Here is a 22,866-nt window from a genome sequence, read left to right as displayed (position 1 = left end):
CCGTATTTTTATTATTCAATAGAAAATAAACTTAATAAAAATACATAAATAATTAAAAAAAAAAAAAAAATTGTTTCAATTATAGTGAAAACAACTTTGGGAATAGATTTATTAAAGTAAATAGTTAGGTATGCTAATATTTAAGATATTGTTGAAATACCTATTTTTTACCATGATTGTAATATCGTTAGGTTTTAAGTGTACAATATTACTAGACTGTTCTAAATAAACTATTTTCGACTAAATTAAGCTCAGATAGATTTAATTATATATCTAGTTAATATATTTAAGGTGTAAGCGGAAATATGAATCTCTTGGTTTTAAGATGTTATGCACCTTTGTTTCCTTTTAAATTTGTTATCTATACTTTATTTTTATTCTGAAAACTTTCAATTTGAATATAAAAACAAAAAAATAAATAAATTTTGTTAATTGTGTTATTTAATATGATTATTGATTACATTTTCAAACATAAACAAAACAATAGATCTTATTTTGACGAGGGATGCAACCATTGATAGTACCTTTAGAGCTTTTGAATTATAAATTCAATGGCTAACGTCATTGGCATATTTTAAGATATCATTAGGGTAAGTAGATTGAAGATGTTTGTACAATAAAAAAATAAATAAAACTTATTTATTTAATTTGTTATTTTAAAATTCATAATTTTGTTTTTACATTAATATCTGAACCTTTAAAATGGTAATCAAGTTTCTAAAATGTGTTCTTAAAGCAACTGAAAATAACGTCTAACGTACATTTTTTTTTATAGACATTTGAGTTAAAATTTTTATGAAATTGGATTTTTAAACGAAAAATAACAATGTTTGTTTTTTTTTTTTTTGTTAAAAACAAAAAAAAAAATACTTTTTGTATGGACTTGAAACTTTTTTGCCATTACGTATAATGTTATTTACTAGGTAAACACTATGACATTTTAAACATATTTAGATTATATTTAGGCTATTTACACCACGAACTTCTTCACAACTTTTTTATAATACGCTAATATTAACTTATAACTTGATAACTTAAAAAATATTAGTTATAGTTAATGATGTAATATTCTAATTTTTGTTATTTAATACATAAAATAAATAAGAAATTTTTGTTTAAGATAAGTAAAAAATAAATTTATGATAAAATGTATTGAGATAGTTATATTATTGGCTGTCACACTAGCTGTCACACTCAGAATCGTTTTTCATATGCAATGACTTATCATTGTATTTTTTTTTTTTTTTACTGAACTTAAGCCCGGCGACTAGAGCTATTAACTGTTGTAGAGGTTATCAACATACGGGTAGAGGTAAAGTTGATACAGGTAGGTTGTTTTTACAATTTTTATGTTGTTACGGTTGATAGTAAACACGTGTATGTGTGGCAAGGTTTTTAACCACTATGAGCACGGGTGGTCACCCATCCGGTAACTAGTAGTTGTGGCCGTTACTTCCAGTTGAATTTCGCAAATGGCAACAGCCAACGCGCTACATCAAGCCACTTATTGTATTTTAATTTAACACATTCGCAAAAAAGATTTACTCGATGATGAGAAATACAAGACATCTACTATACAGTAAAATGATTTCACCTGCTTGTATAAAAATCTATAGATATGTGTATATATTTGGTTTTCCTATTTTGTTTCAATGAAATAAGTTGATACGATGCAGTTATTTATATTATTCTGAATATTCGAAAAACTGATTAAGTCCACTGTTGTATAATTAAGCCCATGACATTGGGTGGATAAACAGGCGAGTCGGGGGAATGGGGCAAGAGAGAAAAGATAGAGAAGAAACGTTTATAGAATTCCATACACTTGTTTTAATATTGTTGCCCGTCAAGGCGTGAAAATAATGACATTATAATCCCATTTCTTAAATTCTGTCGGGACATCCGGAAAACGGCTCCCGGAGTGGTTTTTGTGTGCACATAAGTCCGCGACAACGGGGATGAACAAGATTGATGACGGTGTTTCAGAGAAATGAAGGGAAAAACCGCTGAGCTTTTGTCTGCAGTCCGGTAACAACGTACAAACTAATGTAATTGGATGATCCCGGAATTCTCTGAAAATTCCGTTTTAGAATTTAATTTAAATATTAACACACGGAATTCATAAAGTCAAATGATATTAGAAGCTACAGGAGTTTGAAAAAATAGACTGGAAGAATAGTATAAAAAAAAATAATAAAGAAATTATGAAAAATAAAAACTCACTCCGGATGTCCGGATTCAGGAAAATGTTTCTGTTCAATGACAATATTTTTGTAGTTTTCTCTCTCTTTGCATCTCCTTTTTCTTTCTCACTTATTTTTTTTTTTTTTTACATAGCTGAGTTTAGAATTGTATGGGCGTTGAAATGTGCTTGAAAATGTCAAGCTGACCCACAACAACATTTTCAATTTGCTTTAAATTAAAACTTTTAATTCAAATTATATAATCTTGTGTTTGTAAATATATTCTTGAATTATGGTGTTTAATCTAAACATAAGTAAATAAAACAATAATAATTCATTAAATTAAAAGTTCTATAAATTAATTAAGATACGAAAAACTGCGTTAATTATTTGTGACCTCTATGTATTTATTATGTTACCAGAATCTACGAATATTAATTTCAATATTTTAATTTGATTTAAATATACATTATTTTAGTTAGTATACAATTTAAATAAAAATATTTACAGAAAAGCGTAAAACATTTAAAAAATGATTTATTTTAGCTTCGTAATTCAAATTTATTATTTTAAGCTGAATAAACTATGATGAACCATGAATTAATTTTTAATAATCATAAAAAAATATATTTTAAATTATTTTAAAATACAGGTTCATGATTATTATCTATAATATATATTATAATGGTATCATTAAGTTAAAAGCGGAAGGTCTTAACTAAGTTTACACGCTTTTACAAAATGTCTATCCTGTATCATAATTCTTAATGATTGTCTATAATAAATTCTGTTTTTTTTTATCCTGTCAAATTTACTTTGATTGTTAGCTTAATATGTTTATATTTTTTATTCTATATTTTTAAAGTATTTACTTTTAAATATAGAATTTTTTTTTTTTTACAATGCAATGTATAATTTACAAAAAAAATAAAAATAAATATTAATAAAAACACTGTACTAAGTTCCTCTCAAATTTCATTATGTTATAAATACGTTTTCATGATTATGATAATTGTTGATATCTACAGGTGTAACGTGAAAAAAACAAAACTTTTTGATCTCTTTTTTATTTTTGGTTATTTTTATCTTTATTCATTTTACGTTAATTATTTAAATTTAATTTTTAAGAATAAAACATTAAATAACGAGTATTCTTTTTTTTTCAAAATTGTTTAGAAAGGGTATTTTTCATATAAATCTAAAATTGATTGCAAAATTCGCTAAGAAGTTAGATTATTCGATATTAACTTGATAAAGTCATTTTTTAACTCATATTTTAATTTTTTTTTTTAATTATTGAAAGAAATTTTTTTACTAAAATATTCATATTTTTGATTAAAAAAACTTTAATATCTCAAATTTTTATAAAAATTAGAGTAAAATTCAAAATATTTTCCATATTGTATAATTTCTAAAAAATGCCAACTGTAAATATTCGGTGAAAATCCAAGAATTAATGTTTATTAATTTTTGAATTACAACTAAATAACCAATTTTATCACTAATATTTCTATATTATGTGTTCTCGATCAGCTAATTTAAAAATTAATGAATATTTTAACTTTTAACCTCTTCAGCGTACGAAAAAGATCATTTTTTTTTCTCTAGAAATCTTTATTAAAAGTGAATTTTGAACAACTTTTTACATCTCAGAAAGCTAATAACTAACATGAACAAAAAAATAAACCACATTAAATGTAAAACTAATACATTTATACAATTAAGATCTAAAGTTTAAATATTGGTAAAATATGTATATTTATTCTTATTTTAATTTTAAAATAATGGTTTTAATTTTTCAATAAGAAGTTCTGTATACGTCCATTTTTAATCTTTTATAATATTAAGTATTGGACATGTGTGTAATAAAGTATAAATTATTTTTTGTTAGCCATTGGGATTTTGAGTAAAACAAGCAGAATATTAGAACTTATAAGTTTCATAAAATTCTTCTAATAATTGAGAATCAATTATAACTACGTTAAAATATGGAAATTTCAATATTTTTTTAATATCTGTTTTTGGCTTTTAGTTACTAACCTGTAAATAATAGCCAGTATATATTATAAATTCTTCGTAAAGTATGTTAGTTCATTTTTTTTTTTTTTTACCCACAGCTGACGGCCATTCTGATTTTTACATGAATTAATAGATAAAAGCTGAAGTTTTGTGGTTAGTAATCTATTTCGCTAAATTATATGGTGCTTCGGGATCCTTTAGGTCTGTTTCACTTTGTCTATTGTTAAGTTATGTTACTTATCAATTAAATGCAATCATTTTAGTATACCTGAATGAACATTTCAATAATGATTATATTGTATTTTGTTATCGTTTACGTTTACCCGCAAAATAAATTCTATGTGAGTTATTGATTATGGTAATCACTTTATTGATTTAATTTATGTAAAAATAATTTAATCAGTTTATATTTGTTCATATTATTTGTATTTCAATCGTGTACTATATATTATATAAAAGTATTTTTACATCATCTTATACGTAAATTATAATTTATATAGTTATTTTATACCATACTTGTTTTTAGTTTCTGGACGGAGCAATGAATGTATTGATTTTACAATGATGTGTTTTTTTTATGTTAATACGTATTCACGTAATATAGTATAAAAAAATACATTGATGTTTAACTTTTAACTTTGAGTGTGGTCTGTGATGGGAAGGAAATTGGATCTAGTTGGTACTTTTGAGAATTAACAATGGACAATTCTAAGTATTTTTCAAAATATATGGCAAAATAAAATAATAAATAAAAAATGAAAATGTTTACACAAAATAAGTTTCTGTATTTAATTGTTTTTTTTTTTTTTTAGTGTAATTCAAGAATGAATAACCATACTTATAATGCTCACCTAATATTTAGATTAGTAATTCTACAAATAATATAAAATTCCAGAAGTTTGAAATTTGAAATTTTTTATTATAAATATTGAAAAAAAATCTTTCAGTTAAAAAAACAACTTGTAAATTGTATAGAATTTAATTTGGCTATTTATCAATAATATGGTTTACATTAATTTAAATTATAGTATAGTATGAAATATATAATATTTTAAATATATAAAAAAAGTGTCAAATACATATTATTTACGAAACATTGTTTTTAAATTATTTCTTAAAAACTAATGACAAAATACAGTACATTTATACTATAATCTTAGTAATCAATATTTGGCTAAGCCCATATTTAATAAATTTTTATTTATACTACATATATTCTTAAAAAAATTTCGATCTGAGAGGCTTCCAAAAAGTTTTCAATTTTTTATTAGTATACCTACCAGTTTCTAGGTTAAAAATCCACAATTTTTTTTTATTTTGTGTTCTTTTTAAATATTCCAATATATCTAAGATAGGAATCACAATGAATTAGGTGCACAATCTTACAACTATTTACAAGTGAATAAAAAAAAAAAACACTATACAATGTTTTTACAATTATTTTTTAGTTCTACGCACTATATATGACACTAAACCATTTACACTTGTTATGTCAGTAGTACATTCACGCCTCATTTAATTTCATTAAAGCTCACTTTTTGGAAATCAATTTTAATAATGGTAATAAATATTAAAAAATAAAAAGCTAAAATGTATCAATCGCTTTAAAATAATAAATAATACAATAATGCCAATGATGATATGAAGTATTAAAACATTTATAGATTACATACTATACTCATATTATTTTATATTTAAGAAACACATACAACGGCAGTGACTGCTTATTGAAATATAGCTGATTCTTTATAAGTTTTTAATACACAAATTAAAAAATACTAAAAATATAATAAAGTCACAATATTTTTTTATGAACATTTAAAATTAAAATTTTGACGTGATTTGTTAAAATTGCAAAATTATGAAAATTTGTAGTTTAAAATTTCTACAAATTTTAATATTTATATCCAAAATCAAAACATTTAATAAAATGTTTTTCTTAAATTCTAATTACTAGATATTTAAAAAAAAAAAAAAAAAACTTAACGTTTAGCGTAATTCCATCAATATTTATTATGGGGACTGATGTTTAAATTTTTCAAAGCAGTATAAAATAATAATTTCTGATTTAATAATTTAAGTATTTTGTTGTTATTATTCAAAAATAAAAACTAATATTTTCACGTAACGTTTATTCTACAATAATTGTATGTGTATTGATAAACTTTTAAAATACTTTATGGTTCTTGTAGAGATGTTTATAGAGACTCGATATGATTATTATTTTTTTTCTATAAATATGGATAAAAATATTGTTGCTCTCTTCAAAAAAATTTAAAATGTATTTAAAATATTTTCATTTGTTTTCATTAAATTTATTTTAAAATGTTAAAGATTCATATAATCATATTTATTTTTTTTTTTTTGATGAAAATTTTTAGTTCAGTATTTGATAAAATTTATCTAAAAAACAAAAAGTAGTTTGTAATTATACATTTATAAAAATTTTGATTTTTTAAACTATACAAAAAAATATAATATTAGGTTTCTAGTGAATATTTTGTTCTAAAAAAAATACATGAACATATTATTTTTTTAGTCAATTTTGATTCAAATTTAGATAAAACTAGCTATTTAAATAAATGATAACGACTTAAATTGTGTTGTTGTAATTACTAAAATATATTATACATAAGGTTTTTCAAATACAATACCTTTAGAAAAAATCAATTCAATATACAGTATTACTAACAATAGAAGAAATTTCATAAAATTTACTTGACGATTTAAACTAATAGATCGTCTTTGCTTAGAATATTTTTTTATGTGAAATGATGTATCGTTGAATTCAAATTTAACATATAGGTCCATTACAGTGAATTGCCATAATAACGAGGTACACTTGACAACTATTGTACGACAGAATGGTTTCCCATTTTTTTTTCTTTTTTAAATTGTATATTACTACTATATTTTCCATGACCACGCATTTGAGTAGTAGACAAGTTTAAGGTAGTGCATCTATTGTGCTCATTTAAATTATTAATTAAAATATATTTGAATAATATTTTTAATACTTCAGTAAAAAATTGTGAGAATATCTTATTTATTTTTTATTCTTGATAAAATGTATAATAATTTTTATTATACGATAAAATAATTATATTAAATCTCTTTTTTAAAAGTATAATTACTATGGGTTTTAAGCATAATATATGAAAATAATAATAATTAATTATAATAATATTATTAAAACCAACAGTATTTACGATAATGCAATACAATTGCATGATGTGCAACAGGTGAATTCTCGTGTAGAATTAATATATATAATAAAAATCTATACTGAAAAAAAAAAAAAAAAGACGGGATTAGGGAAAACAAATTTACCAAGGCAAACCATTAAAAAAAATGTCATGACACGGTGGGAAATCGTATACTGTTGACAACTACACTGAACACGAAAAACCGTTCAACCCACAGGGGCATCCAATCACTCAACCCTCATCGCGCGCGATTAACTGATGTTTTCCAGCTAGTCGTTGTATTCTAATGGTTCACGTCTGTACCGTATAATAATAAATCGATTCAGTACGTAACACCAATATATTGTTTTTAATACAACGCTGTGACTTACACGTAAAACAATTTTGCTGTTTTGAGTTTGAAATGAAAACGATATTATACAGTGAAATTATTAAAAATTATAGATATAACAAGTTTTAAAATAGAAACTACACCAACACCAAGGCAGCTATTATAATTATTATTATTCTTACCTCTACTGTAAAAATTTAAATTGATACGAAAATCGACAATGCTCTAAAGCCTTGTTGACTTTTATAATATTCAATACAATTGTGATATATTATGTTAAAGAGTATAGAGTATATACTAGAGAACAAGAATAGGAAAAAAAATCGACAAGTCTTTATCGGTTGGCGTGTAAGCTGTCTAATAGAAAATCGATTATTCGTTTCGCAGTTATTTCGATCTGTATCGTCACATTTTTTTTTTCTTTTGGTGGAAAAACTTTTAACACAGACACACCACCATGCTTCCTTTGAAGAACCCATTGGGAAATTTGCCATTTATCTCATGTCAGAGAACTGAACATTTATTGGCATGCCATTTAAAATAGTATGGTAGCTTTGTAACCCACACAAATAAACACAAAAATCTAACGACGTTTGTATTTTCTTTAGAATTTTTATCTTTTTTTTCGCGACGTTTTAGTTCAGTATTACGCTAAAAAAATACCTATTGAGAAGTTCTACCTGCACTCACGGTATTTTTGCACTAAGGGTCAAAGATTTAATAGAGAACTATTCAAGTAAAATCGGACAGGTCATGATAAAACCTAGTATTTACACTATAATATGACATACGTCAACTTTGTTTTATTTTATTGTTTCTTGTGTATTTTATCCATTGAAAAGTTAAAGTTAGAATAAAATGTTAGTGCAAATGTGTGCGTTATTTATATAGCATATTCAAGTTTTATTAAGATAGTTATCGGTAATTTAACAATATGATTATTGTTATGCAATACAATAATAATTTATTTGAATATAAGTAGTAAAAAAATGTAATAAACAATGAACATATTATATAATAATTTTATTATAAAAAAAAAAAAAAAAAAAAAAAAAAAAAATGAAGAATTATTAAGTAAGTTAAATGTAAAATATTATTATGTTATAATGTATACTAATAAAATAATTATCTTAAGGAATAATAAATAAATGATAAATAAATAATAACAAATTACTCATTGACGATTTTAAAACTATTTATTACGAGAAGTAATATTTTTAATTTCACCACACTGAATAACATTTATTAATGAAATATATTTTCATAATCCATCTCTACAATAAAAGATGGTCAATATATACTAGAAAAAATTATCTTAAGTTTAAAAAATATGATTTTAATGTTTGAATTTTCGTGCATTTTATAATTATATATAAATATGACTTAGTATATTGTATTTATCTACCTCCAAACAATACAATAAAGTATACAATTTATTTAAATAATTTTCATGATGATAAAAGTAAGTCAAATTTACAGTAGTTTGGTTCATATTTTACTTTTAAATTTATCAGTTCATAATAACTTCATGAGAAATTTTCCAAATGCACAATAGTGTGTCTATTATTCAATGAAATATAGATATGAAAAAATACTTTGTTGTTACATATATATTATGTTTTAATATATTTCTTTTCTAGGTTAAAACTTATAAATTAATAATTTAAAACAATTGCATTATTTTTAAATGATATTTGAAATGTCAAGGATTCAGAAAAGCTTTTATTACATATGAAGTTTGGTTACGCATGGTTGAAACAAATGTAGCCAGTTCATAACAGATTGCTTTTTGGTAGTTTATCCACCCTTTTCACTGGAAAAAAAAAATATTAACCAACGTCATGGATTCCCTAGCTTCTCAAGAAAATTTATGTAACTCTAGTGACTGTATCGTAAAAAAAAAAACTTGTACCAAAAAAAGTATCTGGGTAAGCTGTAAATTAAAATTTATGATGATAATTTGGGGCCGAATTCCCGCAAGACTATGTCGGAACTTTTACATACGGATACGCATATTACATTCATTTATTTATACATTTTAGAGCATACGTATATCGGTTGTTCATTATTAGATAAGCTATGATAATCAATATATTTATAATTTTATTATACTCTTTATAGACATATTGATATTAATATAAATATAAAATTGATACATCTATTTTAATGTTTATTATAGGTAACTATTTTTTTTTCCCAAAACATTGTAATTATACCTCTGTATATTTTGTTTTAGTTCATTATTATATTGAAAAATATTTAAAAGATAAAAATTAAATTATTCATTCATCGTTTATATATAATTTTTGTATGCTACCTATGTTATGATAAAAATGTAAAATATATAAGTAAATAAATAAGTAACAAAGTGATTTTTACATAATATGCTATAAATAAATAAATAATCATTCTCAATTCGTTTTGTATGTACAAAATTGAGAAAAAAAAATAATTTTAGTAAAAAAAAAAAAATATATATATGGCAGTTTCACTAATGAGAAAATACTTGGTATGTAGTTTTTTTTTTTTTTAAATATAATTATTGTTGTCTATTATAATATTTTTGTTGAAATAAATACTTTAAGTATTCAATTATTGTCTTTTAAGTTTATAAAACTCGATAAAATTGTCCAAATATATCTTTAAATAAGCTACCTATATTAAATTTAGCTATCCGAGAGACTAACAAAAAAACTCATCATAAAATGATTAACTATTTTAAAGGTTAGAAATACGGCGTTTCATACATTTTACTACTTGGAACATGACATTACAAAATAGTTTTGCAGAACTTTCATCACTATGGTATAGTAGTCATGACTCAATTTGTTTAGATTTTTAAGGACTTTGAAATATAGTTAACTGTGTGTCCAATGTCGTTCATTATTCTACTTAGGTACTTCAAATATTTACAAGTTTTTAACGTGTGAGTAACAAAATTAACATTTGAAAATGTTTTAATGTACTTAAAATGTATTAAATTTCAACTTGCAACTAAAATTTTAGAGTTTTTTGATTAACGTGTATTCTAAATCAACCTTGCGGGATATGTTAAATGAGAAAGTTAGCGTTTCACTGGTTTGAACTGGACGGATACTCAAACAAAATTAATTTAGTACCTATTTATGTTTATTTGAAGTTAAAACAAATATAAAGATTATCTTTATTATAAACAGTGTAGCTTTTTAAAACTACTAGATAAAAAAACTAAACCTTTCAAATGAAGAAAATCATTTACATTGTTCTTAAGTGTCTTTTAAAACTTTTTCACGTTTATCTGTAAAACTTTAATTTCGATAATATTATTGGTAGTGTAATTATTTAATGAGATTGAATGTAAGACAAATGTATTTTAACGTAGCTAAACATAATTATTTGCAAATTATAATGTTATTTTTACAATTGTGTTGATTAATAATTAAATGATATCAGCTAAGATTCTTTAAAAAACAAATACTAAATATGTTGGGAAATTTCAGCTTTAGAATCTGAGAAAAGTAATATGTGAATTGGTTTTAAAATGATTTTTTATTATTTTTTTAAAAAACTAGTTATGTATTCTAAGCTTAAGTTTTCAACGTCAATGATGGTTTTTGATAGAAAATTTTAATTGGTTATATTATTTAGGGTCAAAGGTGAAAAATAACCCATACCTACATTTCTAATAATATAAATAAACCTAGAAAATCTCATAAGTTGTTATACTTCTATTAAAAAATATCTAAAATATCTAAAATAATTATTTTTTTTTAAATAGACATAAAAAGTTTAAATTTACTATTTAGATAAAACTGGATAGCTATTAAAATTAAAATAAAGATTTTAGTTTTTTTTTAATTGAATAACTATAAATCGTGGATATTTCAAACTACTCTATTACATAAATTTTTATTTTCTATATACACAACGGAAATTCAAAATACTTGGATTAATTATTAACAATTTATACCACTATCAAATACAAAATTGTTTTATAGTGTATTGGTACTCAATTTTAATTTAATTATATATATTTAAGTCCCTTTTACTTTTAAAAATAAAGAAAATTAACATGTTATTATAAAATTTAAAATTTAATAGTGGCTTAGTATGTATTTCTACTGTTTTTTAATAAATTTTAACATTAAAGTTAAATATTTACAACATGGATTTTTTACAATGTTGTTATCAACATATAACAATCGGTCGTATTAATTTTGTTGTAGTGAAGTTGGTCGTCTGAAATTGGTCATTTGAAAAATAGGTCGGTTAAAAAAATTAGTTGTTTGAAAAATAAAGTTTATTATATAATATAATATTTTGTAGTAATTTTTCTTTAAAGAATATGTTTAATAATATGTGCAAAAATATAAGTATTATAAGTTATGAGCTATTCCTGATATATATATTTCTTCATTATATTTTTATTATACTGGACCATTTTCAGACGGTGAAAAATAGTAGAAAACGATCGCAGTTACCCGGTTCATGATCGACAGAATCAAAGAGTAAAAACAAATTACCGTCTGATGTTTTTTTATAATCTTCTGGTATTACAAGATCATGTAGTGATTGCGGTATTCCTGGTGCTGCATTTTCGCGTTCCTTTATGCACAGAATAATCCTTTTCATCAAGAAAACGCCGGGCATTTGACCGGAAACTGCTGTACTATTTAACTAAAATGTTTAAAATTTCTATTAGATTAAAATATATATTATACTAGAAAAATTTAATCATTGATTATTATTATTACTTCTGAAGCAATAGTTTGTTATTACAATAGATTGAGTACTGAGTTCAGTTTTCTAACAAGCTCTTTTAAATTTCCAATTGTTCTTTTAGCTTCGATTTTGATTATGTCCGGCAAATGAACATGTGGTATTTTGATTAAATCACTTAAAATGGAATATTCATCTGAATTTATTTTGACTTAACATTTTTTTTCTTATATTTTCAACATATATCCATATAGTTTTTTCATTATTTTGACTTTCAAAACAGTACGAGTATATTTTTTCCTCTTTCATTTTCAATGAAATCTTGAGTCATATTAATTATTATTTTTATATTTTCGTATTAACTATAAAATTAGCACTAAACTATCACAGAAATGAAACACAGTGCACTCGTTCACACAGTACAAATTACAGAGGAACTATATTAATTTTATTTAAGATAAATTACATCCGATAATATTTACTATCCTAATATAATATAATCGTATAGATATTGTATAATAATGGTGGCTATAAATTTGTAAACGCTATTATTCAAATTATTATCACAAAACGTACTATAATAATGATTATTGTCCATTTGTACCTATACAATGTTCTTAAATCAATATTCGTGTTTTATAACGAAAATATACTTTGACCAATTTCAGACAACTAATTTTATACGACCGATTGACGTAAATTCATTATTAAGAGTATAAGATAATACAGAAAATTATTTTTGAAATACAATAATATTTTAAAATAGAAATTAATTTTTACTTTACTCTGAAGAGTACAGACCTTTTCAAACTCGTTTTACGATTAGTTTTAATTCCGAAAGTCCATAAATAGAGTATGGAAATATTCTTGTTGACAATTTTTTTTTTTTTTTTTGAATAATTAAAATTTTAGTTATTTTTTTATACGTTTTGATCTAGAATTTTTTGCCATTAAATATATCATTGTTATTTGTACGCAATGTTATTATAAAATATATTATTCAACTATTCATACGTATAATTTACCTTACATAATTAATATTAAAATATTGTTTGTAATGTATAGTTTGTTTTTTCTTGAATTATTTATTTATACGAGTACATATTACTTGTTAATACATTTTAAAAACTTTTTTTTCAAACAAAATATTTAACAAATAAAAGTAACTTTATTTTAGTTAAGCAATTAAAATAAAAATAATGTATAATAAATGCCTACATTGTCAATAAAGTTTGTATGTAATGAAACTAAAAAAAAAATCAATTAAAAGAATAAATAAACCAACAGGTTAGGTAATAAGTAGGTATGAATATAGTTCGATTAGTAGAAAGTTTATATAATTAAAACTTTTAATAACATGATTTTAATGAAATTTAATAACAGCATTTATATCAAAACGATGGGATATAAAATAAAAAACAAAATAAATATAACAATCATCATACTTTGAACGTTTTAACATTTTAAGCCTTTTCTATTCTGTGTTTTTATTTTTTTTTTACTTTTATATAAATGAAAGTTGTATTAAAAAATTAGAATTTTTTCTTTCAAAATTTTAATTACATATGATTCTTAATTATTGACTATCATTATTTTAAACAGTTCAGAAGTAAATTATTTTTATATTTTTAAATAGGTTTGATTGATAATCACGAATAATAAAATTGTTATTTTTTCGAATAATTTTAACAGAAATAAAATGATAATAATTATTAAAGCACAGGATAAATATTTGTTTACTAATGTTTTGAAATCATTATTTACGTAAAAAATATAGAGTAAAAATATCTTTCTAAGCATTTCGAATTTAAATGATGGGAAATAAAACAATTTAAGTTAATAAGTAAATTGAGATAAACTAAGCATTGTGATTAATTCAAATTCAATGATAATAATTTTATCAATACTCTTAATCGTAAATTTAATAATAATATTTGAATCTTCAATTTCAGTTAGAATTAAATTTGTTTATTTTATATTAGTTGTTATGATACTAAAATATATAATTAAAACAGTTCTTAGTAATAAAAATTAATTGAAGATATTGAGTTGCTTAATCCAAATACTTAAGTAATTGAGAATACAAAACAAAAATTATATTAATTTTTAAGAAATTATTTATTAAGTACCTTCTTGGTGTATTTTAATTCACTCTGTATTTAATTTTCAGAATAAAGAATTTTTATAAATTCTAAATTGAGTACAATAATGTTAAGTTTAGATTTTTTAATTATGGTATGTATTATATATACATAAAGTTTTTTACAAATTATAATATTTAAAACAAGAAATCATAATATAATTAAATGATTTTTTAGAAACAATATGATAAATATACATTTGTGTTTGTGTCTTTTTTTTTTATGAGCTTTGCAATTTCTACTTGGGGGATTATTAAATTAAGTATTTGTTTCTGTTTGATTCAAAAGTTGTATAATATACAAATTATATTACATAACGCCTGCGAGATAAGTGGAGACTGATATAGCAATAGAGTTAGAGATAGGTTTCATAATAGTTGAGCGAATTTCCTTTAATACGCTTTATACTAGCATAGAATTTTGGATTTTGGTGGAACTTGGCAGTGTTTATTGTTTAATTAATATTGTGCACAAGTGCCAACGATAAAATGGAGTTGTATGAAGTAAAAGTGATTTCTAGACGCGATAAAACATTAACTTTTGAAGTTTTTATTGATATCTTTTCAATGAAATATATGGGAGAAATTTTGGGCTTTGGTTTTGGAACAAATTATAAATTAGTTACTGAATGCAATTGTCTATGAGTAATGAGTATATATCAGTTAGTATCAAACAATGTATTCACTATAAGACATTTTTTAGTTTTAAATATTATTAATGCTATAAAAAATATTTTATAATCTTAAGATGTTTTTGTTTATATATATATATATATTTTTTTTTTACAATTAGTTCGTGATAAAATAAAAAAAAGAAAATTTCTATGTTAAATATTTTTTAAATCACAAAAAATAGGAAGAAAAATTATTATTTTCGTTAATTTTTAACTTCAAACAGAGCATACATTTATTTACGATATTTTAAGTTTTTATTATAAAAACGTACAAGTAATAGGTATTTTGTTAAAGCTCCAATCGTATTGAACTAGGAAAAAATTTAAACTTATTATTAAAATAATTATAATTAAGTTTTCCTTAATTATTTTTTATTTTTTTAGATATAATATATATTTATATAAATATTCATTTTTAATTTTGTCTTATTAATAAAAAAAATTATCGATCATAACTTTTAAATAAAAAAAATTCTATTCCATTATTACAAATTATACTAGATAATTATTTTTGTTCAATCAGAATTAATTAGTTAAGTTATTGAGTATAAATTCAAAGGAATACATGTACACAAAAAATTAATATACTTTAATATTAATTAAATTATCTAATATTTATAAATTAAAGTTATTTTGTTTATTATTATTATTATTATTGGTTAAGCATCAAATACTCAGGTTATTAGCTTTACAAGTGTTAAATTTTTTCATTAGGTTTTTTATATTACGCTATTGTAAAATCCAATTTTTTTTAAATATAACACTTTAATTTGAAAGTCTGATAATTTCTTCATAGGTTATTTAAAATTTTGAATTCTTTCCTAGCTTCGTTGAAGTTAGGGCAGTGGATGATGATGTGTTTGATGGAGTAGTTTGTATTACGTGTTGAGTATAGGGATGGATCTGTCTTTGCAATAAGATTTTCAAAGTTAATTTTTATAAATATTAAAAACTAAATATATTTTATTATTCAAGTTATATTACTATTTAGTTAACAAAATTTTTGAAAATGTTTTGATTCGTTGACATTTTTAAAATTTTATTTTTATTATTAAAAAAAATATTGTAATAATTTTGAATATGTACCAACTTTAATTTGAAGTATATGTTTGATTTGAATTATTGCTGATGCAATTAGATATTGTTATGATATATTGTTTTATCATTAAAAAGTAATACATTTAACTTAAGTTCTAAACAATTATATCAATATTTTATTGAATTATTTATAGTTAAGAAATGCATTTGTTTATTGTTATCAACAATTGGAGCTGTTTGATTGATTGTCCACAAAATATTTTGTTTTAATATAGAAATACTATTAAATGTTTCTTGTACCACTTGTTTATATGATTAATTACAAGTATTGATTTAAATTCTTTTGAAAATCAGAAAAGCAGTTTAAATTACTATAAACAAACAAATTATAAACATATTACTGTATCTATGCAATTGTTAAGAATTCATGTTACTATTTAACTGAAAAATAACTGCAGTATTCAAAATATTACTAAAATGTATTACAAAAAAATAAATTTTGTTTTATTTCAATAGTTTTCAGATAAGAACTTTATAACATCATTCCATAAAATATTCATAAAAAAAAATAAACGGAATACTAAACATTTATTCGTAATATTACCTTAGAAAATTTTAAGAATTTTGTAATATATTATTGAATTTATATAGCAATATAGCAATATAAAAATATACCAAATTATATATTTGAGAACAATTAATTAAATTATTTTAAACTATGTTAAAAATTAGATAATTATGTATGTGTTTATATTTAATGGTACAATTTTATTTTTGTTTAGTTTAAATTTTTATTTTTTAGGTACTTAAAAAAACGTACGACATTAAATTGAACTAAATAAAAAATAAAGGATATCATGTTCAAGTTTTAGTTTTAATGTTATTATTTAAAAATATTTTATTAATCTTCTTTTGATTGAAATGAATAATTCAACAGATAACAACATTTAGTACCAAGGTCTTCATTGTAAAGATAAATCTCTTGAAAGAATTAGGTCGAATATGTAATTGTAATCTTTATTTCTTTTTTTGAATTCATTTTATTTATGTGTGTTTTTGTTAGACATTATTATATATTATTTACGCGTCATTTGATAAAATGAAGTATTTTAGCTATCCTTCTTTTTATTCTTTTTTTTATTTAAATTAATTTATAAATATAATTTCTTGTATATTAAACGATGATAATAAGTATTTATCGTCGTATTAAATAATCTGATTAGGTTTTAGTGTTACCAAATTTATAGCTAATTTATTGATGAATATATTATATTGTTTAGGTTAATGATTATAAACTATTGATTATGTGAAATAAATAGTAGTAAGAATTATATCATAAAAATTAATTACATTTTTTATTTCTATACCATGTGTTAAAATTATATTATTATTTGACAAAATAATTTATAATTGTTGAATCAAAAATTTATAACCTAAAAAATATATTTTATGTAATTTTTTTGATATTAATTCAATTATTATTTTATATTTTAAGCGTAGAAATTAACATATTGATTTCATAATAATGACTTTTTTTTAATATGTTTACCTAATATAATTTTTAAGATAAATAAGAAACCCTTCAACTTTTAACTTTGAAGGTAGTGTTTTTAGTAAAAAACTAAAATACTGGTTCTAGTTGAAACTTTATAGAAAATGGAAAGGGAAAAGGGCAAAATATATAACTAAATATGCAGAAAATATTTTATATGTATTTACATAACACTATTTTTTTTTTTTTTTTTTTAAATAAAAATAAACTATAAACCTAACGAATTGAAACTTTTTGCAATTACATATTTTCCATGCATAATAAATTATTCAAAATATTAAGGGTATGTATTAGTATATTCATACTGCTAATATTTTATGCGATACTTTGCTTAACATCGGCATCGATTAATAAATCAATACCAAACGATAATATATATATATATATATATATAATAAAATTTAAAAATAAATATATTTTAAACCATGATTTCGTTAAAAATTTGTTCAAACATTTTTTATATAAACGTTCATCCGTTCATCATTTAACTTAAATTTGTTTTATTTAATTATTTATTAAATTAATTAACACATTATTTTCAAAAGAGATTTACGTTTTTCAACAATACTGATACAATTATTGATTCAGTATTTTAATAAATTAGATATTTAAAAAAATATTTTCAATTGATTTATATAGTTTCATTTTGATTTGTAAGCTAAAATAACATTGTATTTGATATTTCATACATAATTGTAATAATATTTAAATCATAAATTAGTTGAACGCATTGGATGTTACTTAGTTTATTCATAGAAAAAATAAATTGAAAAAGCTGTCATTAACATTTTTTTGCTCTTGGCAAATGAGTGACCTAATTCTAACCTTTTGCTGGTCGTATAAAATATTATACCATACTTGGCTGCGTACGGCGTGTTTTTGACCGTGCGTGCTAATATTGTCCAAAACAAAAGCAGCTTTAAACATTTCAAAGGAAATGTTCACTAATAAATCGTGATTTGTAAAATACAATGGATGGAAATATATTAAATTCTTTGGTTACACATTATCATGAATTGTAATGATCGACAGATTTTAATAATTAGAATTTTATAAGTTTTATTTGTATAAAGTTAACAACAAGTGAATATTAATTAATAATTGATAAAAAATAAATAACTTATGCAATTGGTAAACATAATAAAATGGACCACATAATTTTAGTACTCCATGTATTAAAAAAATAAATATTTATTACTTACATTGATAGTATTTGAAAGAAATTCTATAATATAGATTTTCAATTAAATATAATAATATATTATTTTTTTAAAAAAAAAATAGAAAATATTTAATTGACTAATAAAAAAAAATTATAATTTTGATATTGATCTAAGTTAAAATTTTAATAGTAAAAATATTAAGTCAGGTTGAGTAAGTTTGCATTCCAAGTCTTAAAATTCCAGTAAATATCTTAGAATTTATAAAGTCGGTTTGAAAACATGTTATCAAGTACTTAAAGTTTATTAAAATAAATGTATTTGTTATACATCCAAGTTACTTACAGTATATATCAGAAACAAAATAATCAACCGTTTAGCTCAATATAAAATAGAAGTCATAAGATGCACATAATTGTTTCCTTATCTAAATTAAATGTTAGTAAAAAATGCTTAAGTTTGTATTTAACTTTTATATTGTCATATTTTATTGATTCTTTGCAATTTTATATTTTGTACTCAATTTTTTTAAATAATAACAACAAATTTAATATTTTATATTCTATATCATGGAAATATATTTATATTAATTGATTAAATATTATATTATTTAGCTAATTGCATATTTTACTATAATTACCTAAACAATATACATATTTAAACAATTTTGTTATAAACGCATGGTTTTATTTGCTTGAAATAGTTATTTGTAATTAAATATTAACAGTAATATAAAAACAAAAAAAAAAAATATTAAGATTAATAATAAATCGCTTGAATGATTTAAAATGTTTTGAAATATATTAATGAATGTTCTGAGATATTGAATTTAAGTTGACTAGTGTTCTACATTGATCCAAAAGTTGAAGGTTAATCTGAAAGTTTCAAAAGACGTTTAACAAAAAAATAAAATAAAATATTATATCAAATTTTATTCTTTTAGTTGCTTCATAATTCAATTATAATCAGAATGATTGATTTACCTTCGGATACAGATATTTTCTAACTACTTTATCAGCGAACTTCAATAACTTTTGACGTGACTTATTGATATTTTGATGTGCCAACTTTAAAAGTTGTTTCAATATATTTTACAATGTATGGTATGTAAGAATGGATAATATTAACAGAAAATTACTTTTAAAATGTACCCTAAATTAACTTAACAATGTAGGTCAATCATGCATTTTTAGTTTGGATTATACTTCAATCACCTACAAAATAATACACGTTTCAAAGTTATAGCGTATAATTTGTATATTTTAATTACTTATTAAATTTATAATTTAATTTTTCATGCATATATGAATTATTCAAAATTAAGTTAAATTCTTCTCGTCCAATGAAAATGTTTAAATAATTGTACAAAAATATTGAAAATAAAAAATAAGTTAACTTAAATGTCATATACTCGTTATATTATAGACTATAGTATTTAATAAAATATAAAAATAAATAGATTGCCTACTATTTGCTTCCATAAGAACCATACTTAAGCACTTATTGATTATGAAAGGAGTACTTAGGGAACACAATACCTACTCAATACATCATTTTTTTAAGACCATCGTTATCGATACCAAAATTTGAAATAAGTTTATTTAAGATAACACGTAAAAAAAAAAAAATGTATCACCTCAATTAAGTTAAGAAAACTATTCTAAAAAATAATGTAAACATGTATAAATGTAGACTAATGACTTTGCTGTTGAATCATATTTTATATCTTATTATATATATAATATATTTAATAAAATAATTATCAAGTAAAAAAATAATAATTTACTGATAATAAATTTGAATATGTACTCAACTATGTTATACAAAGAGATAAATAAAAATACGAATATATGAAGACAAGTTAGGAAACAAAATGTATGTAAGACGAGATGATTGTATGAGGGTCAAAGATCCGTCATATTGAATATAAAGGGACAACCCGTATATTACGTGCAGCGATTGCGATCCTTTTGAAATATTATGCGCAGTGTCGCAGTTGATATTTAGCACATCTTAATTGATAAAATACATAATATATATTACAAAACAATAAATAGACTATCAACTCTACAAATCCATGTATGTAGTTTTTGTGGTCATTAAGTTCGTTCAGTGGTTTCTTTTTTGTTATTGTTGGCTCGTATACGTATTATTATTCTACTACTGTTTATTATTAAGCGTGACACGTATATATATAAATATATATATATATATATTGTAAATATTTATAATGCATACAAGTTCTTAGTGCTCCTATCTCGGTTGTAATTGGTGTTTTCTGGAATATTATATTATCATGATTGTAGAAATGTCTTATTAGGGTCGGGTTTGATCGCTACAATATGCGTAATGTAATTTCATTTGAATCGGTTTAGTACGATTACTTGCTTTAATAAGATATATATTAGAATATATGTCCTTTTGTAAATCAATATGATATTAAAGTGTGCTCTATTCCATACTATTGAGTGTTATAATTATATATAATTAGTAAATCAAATACCGTTTACATATAATTATATTAGTCTCAATACATATTATTGATGATGAATATTAACATATTGTTAATTATAATATAAGATTGACTAGCTTCAAATATAATTGATATACGATTTGAAAATAAAATGTAACTTATTTTTCATATTATATTGTATTTTAATAGTAGGGGTCTTAGAAATAACAACGTAATCTATTAAAAAACGATTTAAATTTGAATTCACCATAGTAATAACTTATAAGAATATAAATGCTCTGAATATTAACAAGTTCAAAACTATTATTTTAGAACCAGATAGGTAGCAATTTCTAACCAAAAAATGAATTCAAATATCCAGTTAATCATTATTTGATTTAATGTGTGTTGTATTTTTAGTAAATATAGAATTAATAAAATTGATGCAATTTATTTTTTAATTGTTGTAAGTACTAAATTAATAATACTTAATTTAGTGTAATTTAACGTATTGTGTATGGACTATTGATGGTTTCACTTATTTACTACTATTTAAACTAATTTTACAATCATAAAATAATTAACAGTGCTATATAACAACAATAATATGATAAATATGAAATTTAAACTATATCAATATGCTAAAGAGTACTTATGTATACAGTAAAATGATGCAATGAGAATGTTTTTTAAGTGATATAAAAATAGTTAATTTTATGTCCATACCCGATGATTGAATAATTCAATGAATTCAAATATGAGCGATGTCAAATACTCATTCAAATGAAAAAGTGCTATATGAGTACTAAGCGTAATATGTAAGTGAATATTAAATAAACAAAAACTTCTCGGTGGCTAAAGTTTTTTCATACTTTTCGAATACTGTTCTCTTTGTCATTATTTTAACTATTTTTGTGTGTATAGGTTGTATGGAATATTTAATCTGTATGGTATGCCCATATATTTGTGTGTATATTTTGGGAATTTACTTATAACTATTACTCCTTCTAAATCTGAACAAATATTGTCTTGAAAAATTAGTTTTTAGTTTCCTATAAATAAATTATCCTAATATATGAAGGTGGAATTCCAAATTTTTAATGTGGTTAAATTATTTGGCTTTGCATTTTCAATACAATTTTTAGTTTTCTTAGCGGAACTTTTTTTTTTTTTTTGAACTAATTTATTTAATTATGTTGTTTCATAAATAAGACATGATAAAAAAATCATAAAATATTACATTCAGCTTGATATAAATGTTTTATTTTTATTATTATTATATGTTTTTACCAATCTTTTATATTATCTGTTTTAACCAATATATTATATTAATCATAGTATCTATAAATTCTATATGAAATATAGCTTTTCTTTTAAAGTTCATAACCACAACATATGTTTCGATGATTTTTG

At 21.9% G+C, this 22,866-nt stretch overlaps 1 protein-coding gene across 3 annotated transcripts in view; it reads left to right on the top strand.

Annotated features, from left to right (window-relative positions):
- LOC112598672 (furin-1-like) overlaps positions 1-22,866 on the top strand; it is a 120,404-nt gene that overhangs the window by 21,493 nt on the left and 76,045 nt on the right. The window lies entirely within an intron of this gene.

Source organism: Melanaphis sacchari, unplaced genomic scaffold (genome assembly GCF_002803265.2).
Source record: "Melanaphis sacchari strain LSU unplaced genomic scaffold, SCAv2.0 Contig49_pilon_pilon, whole genome shotgun sequence".
NCBI classification, from domain to species: Eukaryota; Metazoa; Arthropoda; class Insecta; order Hemiptera; family Aphididae; genus Melanaphis; species Melanaphis sacchari.
The sequence above is the reverse complement of the archived record's forward strand: the minus strand, read 5'-3'. Positions and strand labels throughout refer to the sequence as shown.